Source organism: Bubalus bubalis, chromosome 8 (genome assembly GCF_019923935.1).
Source record: "Bubalus bubalis isolate 160015118507 breed Murrah chromosome 8, NDDB_SH_1, whole genome shotgun sequence".
NCBI classification, from domain to species: domain Eukaryota; kingdom Metazoa; phylum Chordata; class Mammalia; order Artiodactyla; family Bovidae; genus Bubalus; species Bubalus bubalis.
Window position 1 is genome coordinate 112,638,103 of NC_059164.1, and position 5,914 is coordinate 112,644,016.

Genomic DNA, 5,914 nt, shown 5'->3' on the forward strand with positions numbered 1-5,914 from the left:
TCCCACTTGTTTGGACAGGCCCTTAGCTGGGATCTCCTAGATCTGGGACCTGGAACATAATGGGAAAATATTACACTACGTAGATGACCTACTAATCTGCTCTCCAAATGAGAAAAATGCCCAACAACATGCAATTCAGGTTCTAAACATTTTGGCAGAAAGGAGATATAAAGTCTCCCATGCTAAGGCACAGATGGTCGAGACAAAGGTCACTTACCTGAGAGTTCAGATTACATCGGGTCCAGGAGGCTGTCTTCTGATCAGGTACAGTTGCCCTCCCCCACGACTCAAAAACAACTGCGAGCTTTACTGGGGCTAACTGGGTATTGTAGAATCTGGATACCCATCTATGGTCTAATTGCCCAGCCCTTATATGAAAGCTTAAAGGGACGAGATGATTCAATCCCATTGATGTGGGGAACTCCTCAAAAGAAGGAAGAGGCTACACTAAAACAAGCCTTAACTCAGGCACCTGCCTTAAGGTTGCCAGACCCAGAAAAAGCATTCCAACTTTATGTCCATGAAAGAGAGGGAATAGCCTTGGGAGTGTTAATTCAAAGGTTGGGATCTGAGCCCCAGCCTGTAGCTTACTTATGCAAGAGGCTCGATCCAACCACCTGAGGCTGGCAACTGCCTTCGAAATCTTGCAACTATTGCAGTCATGGTAGAAGATGCTTTAAAACTCTCCTTGGGGGGCAAACTAACTATTTTTACCAGCCACCAAGTAAAACAACTCCTACATGTGAGAGGCCATGTATGGATGTCTGATCAAAGAATTCTCAGATATCAAGTAATGCTGATGGAAAATCCAGGCCTCATTATATCCCCTTGTGAGGTTCTTAACCCAGCCACCCTCCTGTCTACCCCTGAGGGCTCTCTCCCCTTCCACTCTTGTCTAGAAACCTTGGGCCACTGGACAAAACCCCGAGAGGGATTGTCAGAAGATCCTCTGACCAATCCTCAGGAAATCTGGTACTCTGATGGAAACAGCTTTATCTTAGATGGAAAAAGAAGAGCTGGATATGCAGTAGTCTCCAATTTTGAGATCATAGAGGCTAAGCCTCTGCCACCAGGTACTTCAACCCAATTAGCTCAGCTCATAGCCCTGACTCAAGCTTTAGAACTGGAAAAAGGAAAAAGAATGGCCATTTACACTGACTCCAAATATGCCTTTCTGGTGCTACATGCACCTGCTGCTGTTTGGAAAGAAAGGGACCACTTGACCACCCGAGGGTCCCCAATCAAAATTGGGAGCAAATTCTTAGACTCTTGGAGGCACTCCATCTGCCCACTGAGGTTTCAGTCTCCCACTGTAAAGGACACCAAAAAGGGAGCACGGAAGTGGCACGAAGGAACCAAGCAGCTGATCAGGCAGCTAAGAGAGCAACATTACAGAACAATGACCTAATAGGGGTTGCCACCCTAGTTCCACAGACTAATCTGCCAGAAACTCCTTCATATCCTGAAGGCGAGACTCTTACAGCTAAGAGTGAGGGCTTTCAAGAAGATCATATGGGGTGGTTCCAAAAGGAGGGACTCCTTTTTCTGCCTGGGAACCTCCAATGGAAGTTGGTTAACTCCTTACATGCCACCACTCATTTAGGAGAAAAGGCCCTCCAAAAATTACTAGAAAGGTCCTTCAGAGGAACAGGCCTCCAAACAACCATAAGGCAAGTGGTCTCCTCTTTTCCCACTTTCCAATTAAACAACCCCCAAGGAGCTCGAAGACCCCAGCTGGCTCAGCCCATCCAACAACAGGGGACCTACCCAGGAGAGTACTGAAAGATGGATGTAGTAAGTCTAGTAAGATGGGTCCCCAAAGGCTCAACTCCAGCCCCCATGGAAGGGCCCCTATACTGTAATACTTTCTACCCCCACAGCAGTCAAGGTACCAGGACATGACTCCTGGATTCACTACTCATGAGTTAAGCCATGAAAGAAAAGAGAAGAGGACACTCAATATACCTATGAGCCCCTGAGAGATCTCAGATACCTATTCAGAACTACCAATGAGTGCCATTCTAATAAACACCCCAAAATCTAGTTTCTGGAAATAAGATTTCTCAGGACAGCTCCAAAGAGACAACACAGCTTGGTAGAGACTGTACTCCAAAACAGGCAGGAGATATATCTTCTGATCCCTGAACAAGGAGGGACTTGAGCCATCCTGGCGATGGGAATATGAAATTGGCTAATGCCCGTACTAGTCCTTGTTATGCCATATTGATGCTGGTTGTGATTGTTCCATGTATTATCAATTGTCTAACCTGGTTGTCTCTGACCAGGTCAACAAGCTACAACATGCAGAGCCAGCTCAACAAAGATATAAAACTAGAGCCGGCCAAAGGAAAATATCACTCACCCTTAGATGGACACCGCTATAAGGACTCTGAGGCCTGAGACTAGCAAGAGGCAGAGGCCCAATGCCCTCGCTATCCCAGTTCAGCAGGAAGTAGCCAGAAAGACCTCGGCGTCCCTATTCCCAAAGAGTTGGGCCTTCCCTCTCTTGAGGGGGGAATGTTAGGTAGTTAGAATAGGAAACAGGAGTCCAAAATGGTGGTGGCTAAAAGACAAGGAAGGGAAAAGTCCATGAAAATAGAACAAAGGCAGATCAAAGGAGGGTCCGGAGACCTGAGTGAGGACCTCAGGTAGAACAAACAGCACTCCTGGCTAGCCCAATTTACATAGGGCAGACACAGGGGGAGGAAAAAACATATAAAAAGAGAAGCCAAAGGAGGAGCCAAAGGGCTCTCTTTCACTCTCTCTTTCTTTCTCCTGCACACTGGTTTGCATATTTGGGTCATGATCACTCACCTAGAGCCAGATATCCTGGAATGTGAAGTCAAGTGGGCCTTAGAAAGCATCACTATGAACAAAGCTAGTGGAGGTGATGGAATTCCAGTTGAGCTATTTCAAATCCTGAAAGATGATGCTGTGAAAGTGTTGCACTCAATAGGCCAGCAAATTTGGAAAACTCAGCAGAGGCCACAGAACTGGAAAAGGTCAGTTTTCATTCTAATCCCAAAGAAAGGCAATGCCAAAGAATGCTCAAACTACTGCACAATTGCACTCATCTCACATGCTAGTAAAATAATGCTCAAAATTCTCCAAGCCACGCTTCAGCAATATGTGAACCGTGAACTTCCAGATGTTCAGGCTGGTTTTAGAAAAGGCAGAGGAACCTGAGACCAAATTGCCAACATCCGCTGGATCATGGGAAAAGCAAGAGAGTTCCAGAAAAACATCTATTTCTGCTTTATTGACTATGCCAAAGCCTTTGATTGTGTGGATCACAATAAACTGTAGAAAATTCTGAAAGAGATAGGAATACCAGACCTCCTGACCTGCCTCTTGAGAAACCTGTATGCAGATCAGGAAGCAACAGTTAGAACTGGACATGGAACAACAGACTGGTTTCAAACAGGAAAAGGAGTACGTCAAGGCTGTATATCGTCACCTTACTTATTTAACTTATATACAGATTACATTATGAGAAACGCTGGACTGGAAGAAGCACAAGCTGGAATCAAGATTGCCAAGAGAAATATCAATAACCTCAGATATGCAGATGACACCACCCAGGCAGAAAGTGAAGAGGAACTACAAAACCTCTTGATGATGGTGAAAGAGGAGAGTGAAACAGTTGGCTTAAAACTCAACATGCAGAAAATGAAGATCATGGCATCTTTTCCCATCACTTCATGGGAAATAGATGGGGAAACAGTGGAAACAGTGTCAGACTTTGTTTTGGGGGGCTCCAAAATTACTGCAGATGGTGACTGCAGCCATGAAATTAAAAGATGCTTACTCCTTGGAAGGAAAGTTATGACTAACCTAGATAGCATATTCAAAAGCAGAGACATTACTTTGACAACAAAGGTTCATCTAGTCAAGCCTATGGTCTTTCCAGCGGTCACGTATGGATGTGAGAGTTGGACTGTGAAGAAAGATGAGCGCTGAGGAATTGATGCTTTTGAACTGTGGTGTTGGAGAAGACTCTTGAGAGTCCCTTGGACTGCAAGGAGATCCAACCAGTCCATTCTGAAGGAAATCAGCCCTGGGATTTCTTTGGAAGGAATGATGCTAAAGCTGAAACTCCAGTACTCTGGCCACTTGATGAGAAGAGTTGACTCATTGGAAAAGACTGATGCTGGGAGGGATTGGGGGCAGAGGGAAAAGGGTACGACAGAGGATGAGATGGCTGGATGGCATCAATCACTGACTCGATGCACGTGAGTCTCAGTGAATTCCGGGAGTTGGTGATGGGAAGGGAGGCCTGAAGTGCTGCGATTCATGGGGTTGCAAAGAGTCAGACAGGACTGAGCGACTGAACTGAACTGAAATGAACTGCCCTCACCCCTGGAGGATGGATTCTCCTGCTATTTTCTAAATAAAAATAGACGTGTAACACGGAGCTGTAACACTGATTTATCTAAGAGCTACAACACAGTCTGTTCGAGACCTGAGAGCTATAATACGCTCTGTCCAACACCGGAGAGCTGTTGCCGAGGGCTTTAATGTCCGTCACTTCAAATCCTTGTTTTGACGAGACAGAACGGAGGAACATACACTCGCCTGACAATAGGAATACAAAAAAGTGCAGCCACTGCAAAAAAACACTATGGAGGCTCCTCAAAAGTCTAAAATAGAACTCCACATGATCCAGAAATCTCAGCTCTGGGTATTTATCTAAAGAAGATGAAAACACTAACAAGTAAAGATGTTTGTGCCCCCACGTTCATTGCAGCATTATTTACAATAGTCAAGATATGGAGACAACTTCCGTGTCAGTGATGGATGGATGGATAAAAAAATTTAGTGTACACACACACATACACACACGAATAGTATTCAGCCATAAGAGAGAAGGAAATCTTGCCCCTTTGACAACATGGATAGACGGGAGGGCATTATGGTAAGTGAAATAAGTCTAACAGAAAAACAAATTCTGTGCAAACAAATTTATATGTGGAATGTAAACAAAACAAACGCCAAACTCATAGATGTAGAGAACGTATTGGTGGTTGCCAGCGGTCGCGATTGATAGTGGAAGTGGGAGAAATGGGTGAATGGGATCAAAAGGCAAAAATAATAAAATAAAATAAAACGCATACATAGCAACATGTATACACATATATAAGCTAATGGGAAATACCAAGACTTAGAAATATTTTTGATTGATTATTGAATCTCCTGGAAAATGCATGAATTTTTATTTCATGCAAATTGAAATTCAATAAAGTTGAAAAGTCAAATGTAAGAGATTGATTGTAAAATTCGTCTAAGTTGTCAAACTACCTTGTCTCCAGGCCCTTTTAAGATGTTAATTTGGATCTCTTCTAATGCAGAGTTAGGACCTATTTTTGCACTTCTTGAAGCTCAAAGCCTCAAAGGCTTTGCAGTTTTACTTTCAATAGTTTCTGCTCTTTTAAGCATTTGCTGGTTTTGTATTTTTCATTTCCTGTTGTTTTTCAGCCCACAGACTACCTTCTCATGCATGTAAAAATATCTGTACCTATTTGCTAGAAATTCTGTGATAAAGAGACCAGAGGATGATTTTCACACACATTACAGCACAGTCGCCAAGAAGTTTGTGGTTGGCCCATTTCTCAGAATCTTCTCACAATAACAAGAGTGGCTGTTATAAATTCACATGTACACAGGCACACCCATTTCCTTCCTGCCTCATCTCCTTCACCTTTGGCCTGACCAAGGTCCCCTTCCCTCCTCTTCGTGGGGTGATGCTCTCAGTGGACTCAGACTTGCTGAGGAGGCCTGACTGAGGCAGTCGCAGCTCTGTCGTGAGCTGAGTGAAAGAACCAGTGCGATCAGTGGATGCAGGGTCTTCTGCTTTCCTGAGGATGGAGTTTTAAAAGCCTGAACATAATAGAAAACTTAAGAAGCCAATTTTCTT